The sequence below is a fragment of the Hypanus sabinus genome, chromosome 17 (assembly GCF_030144855.1).
Source record: "Hypanus sabinus isolate sHypSab1 chromosome 17, sHypSab1.hap1, whole genome shotgun sequence".
NCBI classification, from domain to species: domain Eukaryota; kingdom Metazoa; phylum Chordata; class Chondrichthyes; order Myliobatiformes; family Dasyatidae; genus Hypanus; species Hypanus sabinus.
The window spans coordinates 34,159,633-34,183,196 of record NC_082722.1 but is presented as its reverse complement, the minus strand read 5'-3'; positions in this window follow the sequence as shown (position 1 = coordinate 34,183,196).

The following is a 23,564-nucleotide window of genomic DNA, read 5'->3' as shown; positions in this document are numbered from 1 at the left end:
ATTTATATTCATTTGGACAAATATTAATGAACTTGCAAAGCCTGAATGAATTTGTTAAAAGACAAATGCTGCTTAGATAGCCTCCCTGAGAAGGAGAGGATTACTGAGTATAAAGTACCTGTTGTTGTTGATTGGTCTTTGAAACGAAACTGGATAAAAGTAAATTTTTGAGCAAATTGGTGGGCATGGAAAAAAGGTCAGAGTAACAGCATACTTATAACAGTGTCTTATAGAGATAGGTTAATTTGAACAGTTGTTTCCCAGGCTAAAGAAACATATGCTGTGGTGCACCCCAAGGTTTTCTTGATACATATTGATAGATTTGCGTCTACAAGCAATACTTCAAAATTTATGAATGACACATCCCTTAGCAAATGTGGCAAACATTAAGAAAGATATTAACAGACCGGTAAGATGGGTGGAATTAAAGTATAGCAGAATTAAGCCATTTGGCCCATCCGCAGTTTCATATTGGCTGATTCACTTCCCTCTCAGCCCCAATCTCCTTTCATCTCCTTGTATCCCTTCATGAACTGACCAATCAGGAATCTTATTAATCTCCGCCTTAAATATACCCAATGAATTGGCCTCCACAGTCACCTGTGGCAAGAAATTCCACAGATTCACCACTCTCTGGCTACATACATTCTTCATCTCCATTCTAAATGGATGTCCCTCTATTCTGAGGCTGTGTCCTCTGGTCTTAGATTCCCCTAGCATAAGAAACATGCTTTCCACATTTAATCGAGGCCTTTCAACATTTGGTGGGCTTCAATGAGATGTCCCTCATTTTTCAGAATTCCAGTGAGTACTGGCCCATAGCCATCAAACACTCCTCATGCAATAAGCCTTTCAATCCTGGAATCATCTTCATGAACCTCCTTTGAATCCTCTCAAACGTCAGCAAGTCATCCTTCTCTTAGATAAGGGGTCCATAACTGCTCTTAATACTCTGAGGCCTCACCAGTGCCTTACAAAGCCTCAGCATTACATCCTTACTTTTAAATTCTAGTCCTCTCAAAATGAACACGAACATTGCATTTGCCTTCCTCGCCACTAATTCAACCTTTAAATTAACCTTTAGGGAATCCTACACAAGGCCTCCCAAGTCCCATTGCACCTCATATTTTGAATTCTCTCACCATTTAGAAAATAATTTACACTTTCATTTCTTCTAACAAAGTGCATGACCATTTTTTAAATCTATTTTTGTAGCGATGTGCTACACACAGCGCTGAAATAATGACACGCAGTCACTAAGTCGTTTCGAGACTAGTTTATTCAAACTTCGCGGTGCTGGCACTTAATCCCTAGCGCCCACCCTCTCCGGGCGGAAATGACATCAGAGGTGCATTACTGAAGTCTTACCCCGCGCGCGGGCTATTTGTGAGCCGGTTCACCTGCGCAGAAAGTGGATCACCACATAACCCCCCCACCCCCAGAACCGGCGATACACCCCCCAATGTCCACAGTCTGGATCAGCCTCTATTTGGGAGGTCTGCCTCTGTTCCGCAATGCCTGAACCTCGACCAGCTGCGCCAAGTCCACATGGGCTGGTTTGAGTCAGTCCATCGTGAAAACCTCCTCTTTCCTCCCAATGTCCAGAACGTACATGGACCTGTTGTTGTTGATCATCTTGAACGGCCCTTCATCCGCCCCTTCATACAAACACAAACACAAAGTTCTGCAGGTCTTTGGGTACATGGGTTCGGGTCTGTCCGTGCTGTGAAGTCGGTATGGGGGCCAGGTTGCCGAGCCTTTCACGTAGTCTGTCCATGACTTCTGCGGTTTCTTCCTCTTGCCCCCCTGGGGCTGGTATGAACTCTCTTGGGACGGCCAGAGGTGCGCCGTACACCAACTCGGCCGACGAGGCGTGCAGATCGTCTTTGGGCGCTGTGTGAATTCCAAGCAGGACCCAGGGAAGCTCGTCCACCCAGTTAGGTCCTCTCAGGTAGGCCATGAGAGCCGACTTCAAGTGACGGTGGAAGCGTTCCACTAGTCCGTTCGACTGTGGGTGGTAGGCAGCAGTTTAGTGTAGCTGTGTTCCCAACAGGCTTGCCACAGCCGACCACTGGCTGGAGGTGAACTGGGTGCCTCTGTCGGAGGTAAAGTGGGCCGGTACCCCGAAGCGTGCTACCCAGGTTGCAATCAGTGCTCGGGCGCAGGAATCGGTAGATGTGTCGGTGAGCGGGACCGCCTTTGGTCACTTTGTGAACCGGTCTACCATAGTTAGGAGGTACCGCGCTCCTCGGGACACTGGTAGGGGGCCCGCGATATCCACATGAATGTGGTTGAACCTCCAGTGGGTGGGTTCGAACTGCTGCGGTGGGGCTTTAGTGTGCCGCTACACCTTGGCTGTTTGGCACTGCACATTCTGGCCCATTCACTGACCTGCTTGCGAAATCCGTGCCATGCGAACTTGCTGGAGACCAGCCAGATGGTTGTCCTGATAGATGGGTGCGTCGAACCGTGTATGGAGTCAAAAACTTGCCGCCTCCAGGCCGCCAGGACAAAGGGGCGAGGTTGGCCGGTAGCCACATTGCACAGGAGGGTCCTCTCACCTGGGCCTACAAGAAAGTCCTGCAGCTGCAAACCCAATACTGCGGTCCTGTAGCTGGGCATCTCATCATCTGCCTGCTGTGCCTCCACCAGTGCTGCGTAGTCCACCCCCAGGGACAGGGCCTGGACAGCTGGTCTGGAGAGTGCGTCCGCCACGATGTTGTCCTTTCCCGAGACATGCTGGATGTCCATTGTGTACTCGGAGATGTAGGACAGATGTCGCTGCTGGTGAGCCGACCAGGGATCAGACACCTTCGTGAACGCGAAGGTCAACGGTTTGTGGTCCGTGAACGCAGTGAACGGCCTGCCTTCTAAGAAGTACCTGAAATGTCGGATTGCCAGATACAGTGCCAACAGCTCCCGGTTGAAAGCACTGTACCTGATTTCAGGTGGTCGTAGGTGCTTGCTGAAGAACGCCAAGGGTTGCCAGCGCCCCTCGATGAGCTGCTCCAGCACCCCACTGACTGCTGTGTTGGATGCGTCCACCGAGTGCGGTTCGAACGTCCGTTCTGGGGTGCACCAGCATTGCAGCATCTGCCAAGGCTTCCTTGGCTTTAATTAAAGCGGCCACGGCCTCCTCGTCCCAAGTAATGTCTTTGCCTTCACCCAACATCAGGGTGTACAAAGGGTGCATGATACGGGCCGCTGAGGGGAGAAAACGGTGGTAGAAGTTCACCATACCAACGAACTCCTGTAGGCCTTTGACCGTGTTGGGCCGGGCAAAGAGATGGATCGTGTCTACCTTGGCGGGCAGAGGTGTTGCCCCATCTTTGGTAATCCTGTGGCCGAGGAAGTCGATGATATTGAGACCGAACTGGCATTTGGCCGGGTTGATCATGAGGTTGAAATCACTCTGGCGGGAGTAGAGCTGGCGGAGGTGGGACAGATGCTCCTGGCGACTACTGTTGGCGATAAGGATGTTGTCCAAATAGATGAACGCAAAGTCCAGGTCGCGTCTCACCGCATCCATTAGCTGCTGGAACGTCTGTGCGGCATTTTCAGGCCGAACGGCATTCGGAGGAACTCGAACAGGCTGAACGGGGTGATAAGTGCTGTTTTGGGGATGTCTTCAAGGTGCACTGGGATTTGATGGTATCCCCGAACGAGGTCTACTTTGGAAAATATTCTTGCCCTGTGCAGGTTTGCTGCAAAGTCCTATTTGTGCGGCACAGAGTAGCGATCTGGAGTTGTAGCCTTGTTCAGTCTGCGGTAGTCGCCGCATGATCTCCAACCCCCAACTGCTTTGGGTACCATGTGCAGGGGGGAGGCCCATGGGCCGTCGGACCTCCGTCCGATCCCCAATTCCTCCATCCTCTTGAACTCCTCCTTCGCCAGGCGGAGCTTTTCCGGGGGGAGCCTTCGTGTGCGGGCGTGGAGGGGTGGTCCCTTGGTCGGGATGTGGTGCTGAACCCTGTGTCTGGGCATGGCTGCCGTGAACTGCGGTGACAGAATCAATGGAAAGTCTGCCAGGATTTTGGTGAATTCGTTGTCCGACAGCGTGATGGAGTCCAGGTGTGGGGCCAGCAACTTGGCTTCACCCAGGGAGAACGTCTGGAAAGTCTCGGCATGTACCAGTCTTTTCCCTTACAAGTCGACCAGCAGGCTGTGAGCTTGCAAGAAGTCCACCCCCAGGAGTGGTTGGGCCACGGCAGCCAGTGTGAAGTCCCACGTGAACAGGCGAGCACCGAACTGCAGCTGCACTGTGCAGGTGCCGTAGGTCTGTATCATGCTGCCGTTTGTGGCCCTCAGGGTGGGTCCTGGCTTCCTGTTGTGGGTGTTGTACACCGTTGGGGGCAAGACGCTGATTTCTGCTCTGGTGTCGACCAAGAAGCGGTGTCCCGACTGTTTGCCCCAGACGTACAAGAGGCTGTCCTGGCGGCCAGCTGCCATAGTCATTAGCGGCAGCTGGCCCTGCCCCAGGCCCTTGCAGGGCGGGCAACAACGGCGGGCTTCTGTGCCCCACCGCTGGTGGTAGAAACACCACTGTTCACTGGCCTCCTTACTCCTGCCTCTGTGTTGTGTGCGCCCCCCTGCCGGGCCTGGTCTGGTCCGCTGTGGGGCGCGTGGCCTGGTTATCTGACTAACGGACGCCACGCTCTCCCTTTTGGCTTTCCACAGCACATCTACCCGTGCCATCACCTTCCAGGGGTCGCTGAAATCTGCATCGGCCAGCAGCAGATGTATGTCCCTGGGCAGTTGTTTTAGGAACGCTTGCTCGAACATGAGGGAGGGCTTGTGCCCCTCAGCCAGGGCCAGCATCTCGTTCATCAATGTTGACGGCAGTCTGTCTCCCAAACCGTCCAGGTAAAGCAGGCAGGCACCCCGCTCATGCCGTGAGAGGCCAAAGTTCCCAATGAGCAGCGCTTTGAATGCTTCATATTTGCCTTCTTCCGGGAGCGACTGTATGAAATCCGCAACCTGGGTGGCCGTCTCCTGGTCAAGGGCGCTCACCACGTGATAGTAACGCATGGAATCAGAAGGTATCTGCCGAATCTGGAACTGGGCTTCTGCTTGGCTAAACCACACGTGTGGTTGCAGCATCCAGAAAGTCGGCAGTTTTAGCAAAACTGCGTGAACAGATGAAGAGTCGGTCGTCTTTGGTCCGAATCCTGTTTGGACCGTCGGGGTCACCAAAGTAGTGACATGCTACACACAGTGCTGAAATTACGACACGCAGTCGGTAAATCGTTTCAAGACTAGTTTATTCAAACTTCGCAGTGCTGGCATTTAATCCCTAGCACTCACCCTCTCCAGGCGGAAATGATGTCAGAGGTGCATTACCAAAGTCTGCCCCCGCGTGCTGGCTATTTGTGGGTCAGTTCGCCTGTGCAGAAAATGGGTCGCCACATTCTCCCTTTTTTTCCCCGTAGCCTCCCTGTTTCTTTAACACTATTTACCCCTCCATCTATCTTCATATCAACTGCAAACTTTGCCAAAATGCCAGTAATTCTGTCATCCAAATCACTGACATATAATGTAAAAAGTAGTCCCAACACAAAGCCCTGTGGAACATCACTAGATACTGGCAGCAAATCAGAAAAGTCTTCCTTTATTTCTATTCTTTGCCTCCTGACATCAGCTAATGCTCTGTCCAGGGTATCTTTTCTGTACTACTCAGGGCTCTTAACTTGTTAAGCAGCTTACATGTGGCACCTTGTCAAAGACCTACTGAAAATCCAAGTACATAACATCCACTGATTCACCTTTGTCTATCCTGCTTGTTTTGTCCTCAGAGGATGCCAGCAGATTTGTCGGGCAAGATTTCTCTTATGGAAACCATACTGGCCTCAGCCTAATTGATCATGTGCCTCCACGTATCCTGAAACAACATCCTTAACAATCTTATCCTAACCACTGATGTTAAGACTAATTAGCCTATAATTTCTTTTCTTCTGCCTCTCTTCCATCTTGAAAAGTGGAATGACATTTCTAATTTTCCAGTACTCCAGAACCATGCCAATTACCTTAGGCCTACCACTCTAGTTCCTATCCACCTGCCAATTTAGCTTAAACCCTCCTGAACAGCTCATGCAAACCTGCCTGCAAAGATATTGCTCCATGCTGGGTTCAAGTGTAGCCCTTCCTTTTTGTACAGGTCATACCTTCCCCATAAGAGATCCAAATGATCCTGAAACATGCCCCTTGCAGCAGTTCCTCAACCACACTACAATCTGCCAAATCATCCTATTCTTACCCTCACTGCTGCACGGCACAGGCAGCAGTCCAGAAATTAGTATCCCGGAAGACCTGTTATTCATTCGGCTTTCTACTTGGCTCCCTAAAATCTCTCTTCAGGACCTACTCCCTTTCCTACCCGTGTCATTGGTGCCAGTATGTACCAGGACTTCTGACTACACACCCTCCCCAATTAAAATTCCATGGACCATAGAAAATTACAGCACAGAAACAAGCCTTTTAGCCCTTCTTGGCTGTACCGAACCATTTTTCTGCCTAGTCCCACTGACCTGCACCTGGACCATATCCCTCCATACACATCTCATCCATGTACCTGTCCAAGTTTTTCTTAAATGTTAAAAGTGAGCCCGCATTTACCACTTCATCTGGCAGCTCATTCCACACTTCCACCATTCTGTGTAAAGAAGCCCCCTAATGATCCTTTTAAACTTTTCCCCCTTCACCCTTAACACATGTCCTCCATTTTTTTTTCCTCCCCTAGCCTCAGTGGAAAAAGCCTGCTTGCATTCATTCTATCTATACCCATCATAATTTTATATACCTCTATCAAAACTCCCCTCATTCACCTACACTCCAGGGAATAAAGTCCTAACCTATTCAACCTTTCTCTGTAACTCAGTTTCTCAATTCCCAGCAACATCCTTGTAAACCATCTCTGAACTCTTTCAACCTCATTAATATCCTTCCTGTGATTCAGTGACCAAAAATGCACAATACTCCAAATTCGGCCTCACTTATACAACCTCACCATAACATTCCAACTCTTATACTCAATACTTTCATTTATAAAGGCGAATGTATCAAAAGCTCTCTTTACTACCCCATCTACCTGTGATGCCACCTTTAGGGAATTTTGTATCTGTATTCCCAGATCCCTCTGTTCTACTGCACTCCTCAGTGCCCTACCATTTACCTTGTATGTTCTACCTTGGTTTTTCCTTCCAAAGTACAATACCTCACACTTGTCTGTATTAAACTCCGTCTGCCATTTTTCAGCCCATTTTCCCAGCTAGTCCAAATCCCTCTGCAAGCTTTGAAAACCTTCCTCACTGTCCACTACACCTCCAATCTTTGTGTCATCAGCAAATTTGCTGATCTAATTTGCCACATTATCATCCAGATCATTGATATAGATGACAAATAATGGAGCCAGCACTGATCTCTGTGGCACACCACCAGTCACAGGCTTCCACTCAGAGAAGTAATCCTCCACTACCACTCTCTGACTTCTCTCATTGAGCCAATGTCTAATCCAATTTACTACCTCATCATGTATACCTAGTGACTGAATCTTCCTAACTAACCTCCCATGCAGGTCCTTGTCAAAGGCCTTACTGAAGTTTATGTAGACAACATCCACTGCCTTCTCCTCATCCATTTTCCTTGTAACCTCCTCGAAAAAACTCTAATAGATTTGTTAAACATGACCTACCAAGCACAAAGCCGTGTTGACTCTCCCTAATCAGTCCCCGTCTATCTAAATACTTGTAGATCCTATCTCTTAGTACTCCTTCCAATAATTTACCTACTACCGACGTCAAACTTACCGGCCTACAGTTTGCCGGATTACTTTTAGAGCCTCTTTTAAACAACGGAACAACATGAGCTATCCTCCAATCCTCCGGCACCTCACCCGTAGACATCAACATTTTAAATGTATCTGCCAGGGCCCCTGCAATTTCAACACCAGTCTCCTTCAAGGTCTGAGGGAATACCCTGTCAAGTCCTGGGGATTTATCTACTCTGATTTGCCTCAAGATTGCAAGCATCTCCTCCTCTTCAATCTGTATACGTTCCACGACCTCACTACTTGTTTGTCTTACTTCCACGCCAGTTTCCTTAGTAAATACAGACGCAAAAACCCATTTAAGATCTCCCCCATTTCTTCTGGTTCCATACATAGCCAACCACTCTGATCTTCAAGAGGACCAATTTTATCACTTACTATCCTTTTGCTCTTAATATACCTATAGAAGCTCTTTGGATTATCCTTCACCTTGACTGCCAAAGCAACCCCATGTCTTCTCTTAGCCCTCCTGATTTCTTTCTTAAGTATTTTTTTGCACTTTTTATACTCAAGTACCTTATTTGCTTCCTGTTTTCTATACATGTCATACATCTCGCTCTTCTTCTTTATCAGAGTTCCAATATCCCTAGAGAACCAAGGTTCCTTATTCCTATTCACTTTGCCTTTAATTCTGACAGGAACATACAAACTCTGCACTCTCAAAATTTCTCCTTTGAAGGCCTCCCACTTACCAACGACATCCTTGCCAGACAACAACCTGTCCCAATCCACACTTTTAAGATCCTTTCTCATTTCTTTAAATTTGGCCTTTTTCCAGTTCAGAACCTCAAACTGAGAACCAGATCTATCTTTATTCATTATCAAGTTGAAACTAATGGTGTTATGATCACTGGAACAAAAGTGTTCCCCTACATACACTTCTGTCACCTGTCCTAACTCATTTCCTGATAGGAGATCTAATATTGCATCCTCTCTAGTCGGTATCTCTATATCTTGATTTAGAAAACTTTCCTGAACACATTTTACAAACTCTAACCCATCTGGACCTTTAACGGTATGGGAGTCCCAATCAATACGTGGAAAATTAAAATCCCCTACTATCACAATTTTATGCTTCATGCAGTTGTTTGCTATCTCACTGCAAATTTGCTCCTCCAATTTTCACTGACTATTGGGTGGTCTATAATGCAACCCCATTAATGTGGTCATACCATTCCTGTTTCTCAGCTCCACCCATATGGCCTCGGTAGACAAGCTCTCTAATCTGTCCTGCCTGAGCACTGCTGTTACGTTTTCCCCAACTAGCAATGCCACCCCCGCCCCCAACCTTCATCCCTCTGCCTCTATCACGTCTGAAACATTGGAACCCTGGAACATTAAGCTGCCAGTCCTGCCCCTCCTGTAGCCAAGTTTCACTAATGGCTACAATGTCATAATTTCACGTGTCAATCCACACCCTCAGCTCATCAACCTTCCCCACAATGAAATAGACACACCTCAAGATTATTACCGCCACACACAACCCTTCTATTTGTGACTTTGCATTAAGTTTTAATATCATTTATTTTCACCCCTGCTCCACTATCTACTCTGGCACTCTGGTTCCCATCCCCCTGCAAATCTAGTTTAAACCCCCCTCCCCACCAATAGCACTAACAAACCTCCCTGCAACGATACTGGTCCCCCTGTAGTTCAGGTGTAACCTCTTTTGTATAGGTCCCACCTGCCCCAGAAGAGGTCCCAAAGATCCTGAAATCTGAAACCCTGCCCCTTACACCAGTTCCTCAGCCACATGTTCATCCTCCAGAGCATCCTATTCTTACCCTCACTGGCATGTGTCACAGGTAGCAATCCTGAGATTACCACCCTCGAGGTGCTGCTTTTTAACTTCCTACCCAGTTCTCTATACAGTACACACTCCTCAGGACCTCCTCACTCTTTCTTCCTACGTCTGCCAGACGATGCTGAGGATGTTCTACGAGGCTGTGATGGCCAGTGCTATCATGTTTGCTGTTGTGTGTTGGAGCAGCAAGCTGAGGGTAGCAGACTCCAACAGAATCAACAAACTTATTTGTAAGGCCAGTGATGATGTGGGGGTGGAACTGGACTCTCTGACAGTGGTGTCTGAAAAGAGGATGCTGTCCAAGTTGCATGCCATCTTGGACAATGACTCCCATCCACTCCATAATGTACTGGTTAGGCACAGGAGTACATTCAGCCAGAGACTCATTCCACTGAGATGTAACACTGAGCGTCATAGGAAGTCATTCCTACCTGTGGCCATCAAACTTTACAACTCCTCTCTCAGAGTGTCAGACACCCTGTGCCAACAGGCTGGTCCTGGACTTATTTCCACTTGGCATGATTAACTAATTATTTATGGTTTATATTACTATATTTCTTCACTATTCTTGGTTGGTGCCGCTGTAACAAAACCCAATTTCCCTCGGGATCAATAAAGTATGTCTGTCTGTCATTGGTAACGATGAATACCAAGACATCTGGCTGCTCGCCCTCCCATTTCAGAATGTTGTGCATGCGATCAGACATTCCTGACCCTGGCACCTGGGAGGCAACAAACCATCCGGGAGTTCCTGTCGCAACCACAGAACCTCCTGTCTGTACCTCTAACTATTGAGTCCCCTATCACTACCACTCTCCTCTTCTCCCCCCCCCCCCCCCACCCCACTATGCAGAACTAGACTTGGTGCCAGAGATCTGGCTGCCGCAGCTTGACCCAAGTAAGTCATTCCCCCCCCCCCCAACCCCAACAGTGTCTAAATCAGTATACTTGTTGTTGAGGGAAATGGCCACGGGGAGCCCTGCTTTGCCTGCCCTTTCCCTTTCCCTCACCTGACAGTAACCCAATTACCTGTGCGCTGCTCCTGTGGCGTAACTACCTCCCTGAAACTACTATCTATAAAATTCTCCCAAATGATCCGGAGGTGATCCAGCTTCTGCACCAGTTCCATAATGCTGTTTTTTAGGAGCTGCAGCTGGATGCACTTATGCAGGTGTCATTGTCAGGGACACGGGACATTTCCCTGACTTCCCACATCCTGCAAGAGGAGCATTCCAACATCCAGCCTGGCATTCTCTCTACTCTGAACGAACAAAACTTTCTGGAACCTACTCTCACCTCTGCCTGTTCACGCCAAAGTCTAGTGAGCCCACGTCGACCGACTCTGACTCAGTCCACTCCGATGATGGCCGCTGTATATGGCGGTCTTTTTTTAAACCTTTGGCGCGCTACGGCATGCGCCTGAGGAGTCTAGCCTTTTTTCCCCCAATCAGTAAAAAAAAATGGCTTCTCTCCGAGACAGCTTTAGTCCAAAACCAACCCAAGACATTCCTGACCCTGGCACCTGGAGGCAACATACCATCTAGGTGTCTCTATCTTGTCCATAGAATTGCTTCTCTGTTCTTCTAACTATGGAATCTTCTATTACCACTGCAGTCCTCTTCACCCCGCTTCTCTTCTGAGACACAGCACCAGACTCAGCGCCAGAGACCTAGTCACTCTGCTAAGTAAACCCCTCAAAAGTGGTATAGTTTTTATTGATAGGGACAGCCACAGAGGTACTCTGCACTGACTGTCCATTTTCCATACTTCTCCTGACAGTCACCCAGCTACCTGACTCTTTCAGCCTAGGGCTGACCACCTCCCTGTAGCTCCTATCAGTTTCTCAGTCTCCAGTACGAGCTGACAGGCATTGAGCTGCAGCTCCAGTTACTTAACATGTTCTCCGAGGAGATGCAGCTCAGTGCACCTGGTGCAGGTGTAATTATCAGGGAGGCTGGAGGCTCCCGAAATTCCGAAATCTCACACACAGAACAATGCACAGCCCCTGGAGCCATTCTCACTGCACTAACTGTGGCAGGGAATGAAAAATAAAGAAGAAAAGAGGCTTAACAGGTACTTACCTCACTGAAGTCTAATGAGCCAGCCACTCCAACACTGGACCACTCACACAATGGCTGCTCCATTTAACCCTGCCTTACTTTTATTCATCCTTTCCAATGAATCCCGTTCACTGATTAGACACAGTCAAAGTCCTAAAACTGCCGTGAAGCACTGCTTTTTTTAATCTTCAGCAGCGCACCCAAATAAAATTGCCGCTTCTTCTTGTGGTCACATTCATTATCACACATTTCCTAACACTGTATTCCATTTACCTCTTTTTTGCCCATTCTTCCAATTTGTCTAAGTCCTGCTGCAATTGCATTGCTTCCGCTGCATCACCTAACCCTCCACCTACCTTCTTATCATCCACAAACTATGCCACAAAGCCATCAATCACTGACAAATCACTGACAAACAATGTGAAAAGTAGCGATCCCAATACTGACCCATGAGGACCATAAGTCACTGGGAGCCAACTAGAAAAGGCCCCTTTTACTCGCACTCACTGCCTCCCATCAGTCAGCCATTCCTCTATCCATGACAGAATCTTTTCGGTAATGCCAAAGGAATTTATCTTGTCAAGCAGCCAGCCTCACGTGTGGCACCTTACAAAAATGCCTTCTGAAAATCCACTGCCTCTCCTTTGTCCACTCTGCTTGTTTCTTCCTCAAGAAACTCTAACAGATTTGTCAGGCACGATTCCCCTTTACAGAAACCATGCTGACTTTGACTTCTTTCATCATTAATCTACAAGTACCCCGAAACCTCATCCTTAATAAGAGACTCCAATACTTACCCCAACAACTGAGCTTAGGCTAACCAACCAATAACTGCCTTTCTTTTGTCTTTCCCCCTTAATAAAGAGTAGAGTGACATTTGCAATCCTCCAGTCCTCTGGGACCATATCATAATCAAGTGATTCTTCAAAGATCATGACCAATGCATCCACTGTCTCTTCAACAAGCTCTCCCAGGGCTCTGGGGTATAGTCCATCTGGTCCAGGTGACTTACCCACCTTAAGACCTTTCTGTTTGCCTAGCACTTTTCCTTTGTAATAGCACTCCTGCTCCCTGACACTCAAGGACCTCTGGTACACTGTTAGTGTCTTCTACGAGGAAAACACATGCAAAGTACCCACCAAGTTCTTCTGCCATTTCTTTGCCCCCATTAATACCTCACCAGCATTATTTTCTAGTGGTCCAATATTAACTTTCCCCTCCCTTTTACTCTTTATATAACTGAAAAAACCTTTAGTATCCCGATTTATATTATTGGCTGGTTTGCCCTCATATTTTATCTTTTACCATCAGAGTTTTAGTTGCCGGTTTGATTTTAAAAGCTTCCCAATAATCCAACTTCCTACTCACTTTTGCAACCTTATATGCCCTTTCCTTGGCTTTTATGCAGTCCTTAACTTCCCTTGTCAGCCATGGTTGCCTACCCCTGCCATTTGAGAACTACTTCCCCGAGGGATGTATCTGTCATGCGCCTTGTGAACTATTCCCAGAAACTTCAGCCATCTCTGCTCTACCCTCATCACTGCCAGTGTCCTCCTCCATTCCACCTGGGCAAGCTCCCCTCTCATGCCTCTGTAATTCCCTTTGTTCCACTGCAATACTGATATATGACTGATGCTTCGCCTTTTCAAATTGCAGTATGAATTCAATCATTTTATGATCACTGCCTAAGGGTTCCTTTACATTAAGTTCCCTGATAAGATCTGGGTTACTGCACAACATCCAATCTAAGACAGCCTTTCCCCAAGTAGACTCAGGCACAAGGTGCTCTAAAAAAAACCATCTTGTAGGCATTCAAAAAATTCCCTCTCTTGTGATCCAAACACCAACCTTATTTTCCCAAAAACCTTGCATATTGAAGTCCCCCATTACAGTTGTGTCATTACCCTTATTACAAGCTTTCTTCAGCTCCCTTTGCAATCTCAACCTTACACCCTGGCTACTATTTGGAGGCCTATACACTACTCACAATGTTTTTTTTTATCCTTGCAGTTTCTTAACTCCACCCACAAAGTTTCAACATTATCTGACCCAATGTCACCTGTTTCTAGATGTAATTCCATCTCTTACCAAAAGAACCACTTGTCTTCCTGCCTGTACTTTCAATACAAAGTATATCCTTTGATGTTAAGCTCGCAACTATGGCCTTCTTTCAGCCACAACTCAGTGATTCCTACAACGTCATACTGACCAATCTTTAATTGTGCTACGAGTTTGTCCACCTTTTTCCAAATGCTACATGCATTTAAATACAGCACATTTTTCACCCTTTTGAACTCTGCCTCAGTGGTACAATTTAACTCTTTGCTGTATCTGCATTTGTACCTAATCATTGGTTTGCCCTTCCTTACATTCATATTAAAGCCACCATCTATTTGCAAACTTGCTGTCTCTTCCTCAGCTCTATCATACTGGTTCCCATCACCTCACCATATTAGCTTAAACTATTCCCAACAGCGTTAGTAAACATGCCTCCAAGAATATTAATCTCCCTCAGATTCAGTGCATCCCATCCCCCTTGTATGGGTCTCACCTGCCCCAGACGAGGTCCCAATTATCTGAATCTTTTCTGCCCTCTGCTCCAATTCTTCAGCCATGCATTTATCTGCTACCTCATTCTATTCCATCCTCACTGTCGCGTGGCGCAGTCAGCAGTCCCAAGACTACTACCACATCCAACACCCAGAATAGAACACTGGCTCTGTAGATATACCCACTATTCACTCTACTGTTACTGGTAATTCAAAATAGGAAATGTACTTACTTGCCTACCTTGCCTCCACCTGTTCTCTCCGAAGGCTTGTGGAGCCAAAGCCTTACTACTCTGCCTCAGACTACTCGGACAATGACCGCTCCCATGATGACTGCTCTGCTAGGCAGTACATCTCTATTACAGAGACTGGATCTTTGAAGCTCTTTGCCAGACCTGTACGGGAATGCTTCTGCTGCATCTGCGTAGTACTCACATCAGGAATGAAGGCTATAATATGATATACAGTGAATTCTGGTTATTTGGGATTCATCGGGACCACTACAGTTTGGCCCAATTATGCCACTGCTGAAATAGCAAACTTTTATGTAAAGAGTTAAGGTAGTATAAAAAAGAAACTACTGTTCAGCTGTGTAACAAATTAAGTATTTAAATTAACTTAAGAACAAATTAGAACACTGAACCAAAACTACTATAGTACCATGAATTCTGTATTAGCTCCCAATAGTTATTAGAGGAATTAATCTAGTGTGCACTGCAGTATTCTTTTGATTGACTATAACAGAACAAAATTAGCGCACCTGGTGCAGATAATGGACTGCCTTCAAACAATGCTTTTGACGATCACATTTTCCAAATTTTTATTTCCACTGTAGCATTCCAGATAATTGCCAATAGCTTAAAATTTTTCATAGTTCCTATCTTGTTGAAGTAGTGAAATCATTTCATTTTCACTCCCTGCATTTTCTGGCATTTTCAAGCTTGAATGCTTTAAACTTCAATGATCTGAAGAATTCTGAATTGTCTTACTACTATTACACACCAACTATCAGTGACACAAATCACTACTTTTTGAACACTAACACATGCAAGTGATGTTATTTAGAAACTGTTTGCTGTAAGCACAGTGTAGTGTTTAATGGCCACACGATGTGCATACATCTGATGCTGTTCAACAACAGTCTCCTGTCTCAATTAAGCAGCATAATGTCTCAAATAAGTGAAAGGAATCCTGGCCATCCCCTTGATTTGTTTCAGTTCTTTAATTGTCCCAAATAAGCGGCTGTCCTGAATAAACAATGGCGTAATTCACCAGAATCCACTGTACTTTTAAAGGATCTGGAGAGATCTAGTTGTACACTTGCACAAATCTTTGATGTTGTAAAGCAAGTTGAGAATCTAATTTAAAAAAAATGGTATCCTGGGCTTTATAACGAAGCAGACAAAATCAAAATAATCAAAGCACTTTTGGAAGGTCATGAAAATGCCCAATATCACCATTTTAATAAGTTTATTTTTGCCCTTTTTTCTTTGTACTGTTTACCTTCCTCAACCTTAATTTATCCATTATATTCACTCCTGACTCCAACTCAGTTCCTAATACACACTACCACTGCTTCATGTGTTATTCTTTTGTAATTTACACTTTCAAAGTCTACACTCAAAAATATCAGTTAATACCAGTTGAGTCAGTTAGCTCAACTTCTGTTTGTGCTCGCCACTGTCTTTTACAGTTTAAGATTGTACATAGGGCTCACATGTCCAAATCTAAATTGTCCTGATTTTACTCTAACATTAGTCCTGTTTATGATAAGTGCAAAAAGTGCAAAAGAGGCTTCTCTTATTCATATGTACGGGACTTGCCCTAGTCTAGAGAAATTTTGGAGAGATGTTTTCCTAACCCTATCCCATATTCTGAATTGCCACTTAGAACCTAACGCTCTGATTGCTCTTTTTGGTTTCTTGGGTGAGACAGATATACATTTGAGTCCGAATAAACATCGAACATTATCTTTTGCTTCTCTTCTGGCTAGACATTTAAATCTTCTCAGGTGGAGAGATATTGCCCCACTCACACATGCTCAATGCCTTAATGATATTATGTCCTGTTTAGACCTTGAAAAAATTCACTACTCACTTCTTAATTCGGACATAAAGTTTCATAAGGTGTGTGACCTTTTCTTGAATATTTTCATAACTTTTCTTTAGATTAAATTTTCTTTCAGTCCCTTACTTTCAGCTTTTTTTTCTTAGGAGTAGGCATCATTATCTTTTGTTCTTATTTTCATGTACAGTTTTGGGGGTTTGAATGTTCTGATTTATATTTCCTACATTTTGCTGTGGTTGGTCTGGAGTTGTTTTTTCTTTGCAGGGGGGGGGTGAGTACTAACTTTACATGACTTTAGTTTGGGTACTTTTTTATCATTATTTTGAATCATATTATCATTGTATATTTACCTTGCACTGTATTAATCTCTTATTTTGGTTTTGGGTGTTTTGTTGTAGTGTTGTAGAAATGCATTAAAAATCAATTAAAAAATTCCAAAGTTGAAAACATAAACCCTTTTTTTATATAGCATTTTTATCATAATCTCACACATCTGAAAATGCAATAGATGTATCACCTCAGTTAAAATTTTTTTAATTGTTGCTTTGCAAGCAATCTAAGCAATTTAGTTGCACATCAAAAGCTACTTCAATTAGTAGATTAGTAATTCATCACATAGTCCTTTGGAGATTATGTAGTTGTAAAGAATGAACTGCTGGACAAGTTACTCTATTAACTCATTATATTCATTTTTTTATATCCTCCAGTTGCCTGAGGAAACATAGGATCTGACAATTCATAGGATCTTAAAATCATGCCCACCTGGTAGAAGGCAATTCTAGCAATTCAGCATTCCCTCGGTATTACACAACAGCATCAGACAGGATTGTGTGCAATGGAGATCAAGCTCAGAACCATTTAACTTGGAGCCTCAGTAATATTGTCAGACAAATGTTGCCTACCAGACTGAGCAGGATAAACAATTCTATTTAAAGTTCAATAGGTCTGCTACCAGATTAAAACCACAATTACTGCCTGTGCTTTTCCTACTGTTTACTAGATCAACTCCAATTATCTGAAAACAATTTAAAAATTGCTTCCAGTTATATTGAAATAATGTACCTCTTTTCTCCCCATTTTGTAACATTTCAAGATTTCCAATTCAGCACTGCTTCTGAACCTCAAGCTAATCAGTATTTGGCAAAAATTTGAAGAATCCTTCACTGATGATCTAAATTTCATTTGCTATACAAACTCTCATCACAATTTATCAAAGCTGCTACAGTACTAGCATCCGCACAAATTACTTCATTCCGTTCTTCCACATTTCAATACAACCTTCTCCCCATAACCTATTAAGGACTTAGAATATGGAACTAGCCACATCACAATGTTCTGTTACAGTCTACAAGAAAGTCTTAGAACACTACTTCTACTTAGAAGAAAGAAACACATGGAAATTTCTTGAGAATCTTACGACCAACAGCCAATAACAAGTTTACATTAAGCCCACAAGTCAATACTGCAAAAACATAGAGCAAAAACAGCAACTCCTGGGAAATCTCAGCAAGTTGGGCAGCTGCCTTCTGTGGAAAAGGAAATGGCTGATGTTTTGGATCTGCTAGGTTTTGTCAGAACAGTTCTAAACACACACACACACAAAACTATATTCACATGCAAATCATGCTTTACCTCATCTAATAAGGAGTCATATTTCAGTAGGTATCAGTAATACAATTAATATTATACTGGTTACATTTTATAGACTTATAATCCAGACTAACAATCCAAAATAAACAGATTCAAAACCCATCACTGGAGTTTGAGTTTAAATTTATTTTTTTAATATGAAAATTGTAAGTAAATAGTACAAGGAAGGATGCTCATCAAGTGGTCAGATTGTCATAAAGCAACCCAAACATTAGAATGAATGCTCTTAACAATATATACAGCAATTTTGCATTTTTCCTCAAGGCATTGGTGAATTAAATATTCAAATCATTTATTCTGTCAATTTTCCTGCATTTCACTGTTGCTTCTGACAAGAAATCATCGAACAACTTGGGAGTATGGGAGAAATATTTTATTCCATGAATGTAAATGATTAAAAGGTATGGGTTGATGTCAAAATGACTTTTGGCAACAACTCACAAAATAAACAGGCCTTGCATTAATATTAAAGGTGTTTTCTGTGTACATAATATAAATACTGGAATAAAAACATGGACAAGCAAGGCTATCTATCACTTACAGTAAGCCAATTTTCAGTCCTCATAGTGAGATAGGGCACTGAATTTTCTAATGATTTGTTCCTAAGCAGCAGCATTTCATGACCCAGCAGTGAAGAATGGAAAACCTCCTGCTATGAGCTGAATGGAACCCTTTAGTAGGTTTCTTGAAGAGCTCATTTTCGCATTACTCAGGCTTCATTATGCTGAATCAATATTCGTTTAGTCACTGGGGTTATTGACATATTTTAAAATAAAAGTATACCCTTCAGCTATTGCACTCATTACAGGTAATTTGTCTTGTCAGGAGCAAGGAATATTATCCCAGTCTTTCAAGGGCTGACAGCCCATGGAAATACCTCCCCATGGTTACAACTGTAAATAATTTTTTGGTAAAATATTGAAAAATCAATGACTGTTTCCTGCAATCTGTCACAAACAAATCAATCATAATCTGCACAGCCAAGGAGTGTGATATAAGGAGGGAAAGTAGCAGATGCAATCTTCCAGTGAGATCTCTCATTTCAAAATCACTTCACATACTGTAATGGTGTCATCTTTTAAACACTTAACAGTCATTGCAACTGCTGCTCTCAACATGGAATGGGAAAACTATGAGCAGAAGATAAACCACCACTGTTATATAAACAAACATTTAATTTAAAAGGTTTCTGCATTAGTTAGCTGTATGTGAGGCCAACTGTCTGTCAATAATACATAGCAGTTTTCTTCCTACTAATCAATTATGTATGCCTCACATGAACAATTTCACTGCAAATTAGCTCCTGCAGGAACTTAAAATCTTTGATATCCATAGGTTCTATAAAAGTAAGATTCTACTTAAATGCTTTTTTCTAGATGTTATGAATACAACTATTCCATTTTCTATTCTTCCCAAAATAAAAATATTCTTACCTTATGTGTAGTACAATTTAAGATGATAATCAATTAATATATAAAATTCATATAATCACTCTATACATGGTTGCATGTATCTATACACAGTATAATAATTTGGTGCAATGTGAAAAGAACATTGTCTTTCACCTCAAGAGTCACTAGGTTTCAATGCCCAAAGGAGAAAAATGATGAAAAAGTCTCTATCTATTGCCTTAGGGCAAATGTATTGGACGGGTGACTATTATCCGGCTACTTAAAGGACTAAAGGTTGCATGAACAGCATGGTAGAGAATATTATGATAGATACTGTATGGAGCACAGCCTCTCCACTGACACTGATTCAAGGGTTTCACAGTAGGTTTGTTTCTTTTAATATACACACAGAATTTTGCTTCCCTTCTCTTTAGTTTATCTCACCACCTGAAATCTAATGTAAATTTATTTTAATGAATGAAAACAAACATAATCAGTTCTAATTAGGAGTTTGTATATAACAATTAGGAGTTCATCATTTAATACAAAACAAGGTGCTCAATTATTTCAAGTGACTGCTGCCATTCTGTTTTAAAACACTGAACTTTTTCAGATTATAAATGTAACATAACACAGTACCAATACATTTTTAATTAAGATACTTGTGTGTGTCAATATGTAAAAATGAAAGGGTTAAAAAAAAGGTTGGGAAGAAGTGAAATCACGGCAAAGTGCTCAATACTGAAACTGCCACAAGCAATGTTAACCTAATATTCTTAAGCAACATAAATCAAGTTAGAGTCATCCTCAGAAGTGAAAATAAAATTCATACTCATGTCTGCCTAGGTTATATTTTGTTTCAAACAACTAAGCAAAATGTCATTTTACAATGATGAAGTTGATCAATTTCCCAAACAGACATAATAATAATGGAAGATGTTCAGGATTAATAAGTTGTATTCATTTTGAGACCCATTACGTGAGATGGCACCCAGAGTTTTCATTAAGGAAAGATTGTGCAATCTAGAAGTTTCCAGGAAGGAAATGGCATTACAGGCAACCTTATGGAGGACAACAACAGTTAAGATAGACTTGGGAGTTTCAAAGAGACAAAGGAGGTGGAAAAAGGTTTGTTATATACAGAAATAACTCCTAAAATGCAAACTGTCACAAAGATGATCAGTAGAATTAGGCTTTTTCTACATCCATACAAGTACAGCTATATATGAACTAAAAATGACTCCAAGATCTGAGTTCAATAGGAAAGTAAATATTCCCTTTATCCCACAGCATTCAGGATCTATTGGACTTTTCCTTCCAAGTCGATTGGCCATCATTCAGGTGTAACTATATATGAACAAAAGAAAAATCCAGACTCTGAGCTTAAATCGGTAAATATATACAGTATTCCTTTTCCACATTAGTAATCAAATTTGAGAGACAAATGCATCTGCTTCCAATGTGCTTAGATAAAATCAGTTTAGATGTTCTGCCGATTTTCTACTGACATGGGCCAAAGATGAAAGACTTTAGTTGAACTGCAAACTCAAGCAGATAGTTGAGGATGATGGGTGCAGAAAATAGAAATGCTACATTAATCCAGAAAAATGAAATTTAAAAGAAAAATATTGCTTATATTAAAATAGGAACAGAGAGTGGTTTATTCTGAAGTTACAGTAATTCTGAACTACAACTGACTTGGAGTAATTGTGGCCCATATTGATGCCAGAAATTAAAAGAAAAACACATTTTATTCCACAATATGTGCATCCATAAATAAATGCAAAATCAAAATAAAAAAATTGTATGATTATACTGTAAACATTCAATGACCCACAGGCAAAGAAAAGTTTGCAAATCATAATGAAAGTATATGCAATTGTTAAAAAATTGCAATAACCTGGTCTTACAATAAACTGCTCTTTGTAAGTAACAAATAAAAATGGCACCAAGACTTCTTCACAAAAAAATTTGAAAACATCACGTCAATGTCATTAACATTTTTACTTATAATCATGAAGTTCACATTGGCAAATTATTCATGATGGATGAATTTAATGCTGCTTATATATTGTATCAATTATTAGTTGACACACTGACTATTTTTTCAATATGGTCAAGATCGATTGTATGATCCAGGTCTTCAACCCAAAAAGTTAATAGTTTCTCTTTCCACAGCTGCTGTTGTGAGAGTTTCTAGTTTTTTTCTTTCATAATTCCTCCATCTACTTTTTCTTCATTTTAATTGACTGATAAGTTGTTCTCTTTTAAATCCAATCAAAATTATTAGCAGCTGTAGTCACTGAGATTGTCACTCACAAACACCAATTTATCAGATGTTAAATGTAATTTACTGACCAGTTAGAAGACCCATACACGCTGAGTGGCCACTTTATTAGGTACACGAGTGGAACCCAGTGTGGTCTCCTGCTGCAGTAGCCCATCCACTTTTCAAAGTTCAATGTGCTGTGTTCTGAGATGCTCTTCCGCACACCAATGTTTAAATACATAGCTTATTAGAATTACTGTTACCTTCTCATCAACTTGAGCCACTCTGGCCATTCTCCTCTAACCTTGTCATTAAGGCATTTTTGCCAACAGAACTGCCACTCACTGAAATGTTTTTCATTTTTTTCTCAGCATTCTCTTAACTCTGGAGACTTGTAAGAATCCCAGGAAGCCAGCAGTTTCAGAGATACTCAAATCACCTTGTCTGACACCATCAATCATTCCACACTCAAAATCACTTGTATCACATTTCTTCCCCATTCTGATGTATGGTTTGAACAAATGAACCTCTTGGCCATGCCTGCATGCTTTTATGCATTGAGTTGCTACACATGATAGGTTGATTAGATATTTGTGTTGAGCTGGTGTCCAGATATACCCACTAAAGTGGCCACTGAGTATATACTACAATACCTGGAAGTAATATGCTAACATAAAGAAAATTAGTTTTAGTAACCAAATATAAATGAAGCAGAGAAGAAACAGTGATAACACTGATGCCTTAAGAATTGTTTCATTTCATTTAAAAGTGAGCTGCTAGATACATGCCCAGCTCTTACACTGATTTACAATCCATTACTGATTATGTGTAAAATGGGCATTGTGCACTCACAGAAAATGTTGCATCCTCAATACCAAAGTCAAGGGGTACTTTTCATTCTATTAATCGGAGTTAATAACTAGAATGCTATTTGGAGAGTTATATTATTTTTCATACAGCAATTAAAAGTGATGGTGGAGGTGTTATTTTGATTCCAAATAATTTGGACATAATACTAACATTAAATTATATCTGGAAAAAAATAACTGCAGGCAGAAGAGTCGTTTCTAAAAAGAAAATAATACCAAGTACAAAACTTGTAAAGTAATATCAAAAAAGATTTAATTACACTTCATTCTGTTAGACATTCAAATTATTTTAAATTGTTATAATAGCTTCAAACATTTAATGCATTCATTTATAGAACAAAATTAGAAAACAATCGAAACATGGTAATTAAAAAGAACAATTGAAAACAAAAACATGTCAATATTTTATAAGCACTAGAACCTTTATTTGTGGATTATTGACTTGTATATAGCTACAAGTCTTTTAGTGCTTAAATCTTTAAAGATAAAACTCTAAAACATTTAGAAGATTGAATAATGAGACCATAAAGGCACTTGATCCATTAAAGATAGTGAATGAGCACAGAAAGAATGTTGTAATTAGTAACTAGATAGATAAGGGCTTTTAATTGATGAGAAAAACAGATATTTATCCTTTCATCCATTTTCCTGGTGAAATGCTGATACGGGAGAGGTCATGCACATATGGTGAAAATTCAGATTAAACAATCGAGATTAATAGATAGGCACTTGGACATGGCTGAATATCTATCAAATGAATGTTATTGTATCCAATGTACATTTTTTCATAAGCTCTGCTTGGTCCAAATTCTAAACCACAGTACTTGCATTCAAACAAATAAGTGTGCAAAAATTGATTATGAAGGAACCATGGAAATATAACAATAAATGTCCAACAGCAGACAAATTCAGACAACAACATTTTTCAACTACTAATGGTGTATCGTACAATCTAATTTAGCTAATACTTTACTATCAAACCAATGCTGGATCTGGATATGGGTTTCAGAAAACAAATGTAAATTATGAGACAGAAATAAATGCATAAAATGGAGCATTTTGGTGGTTTTGATTGTTCTACAG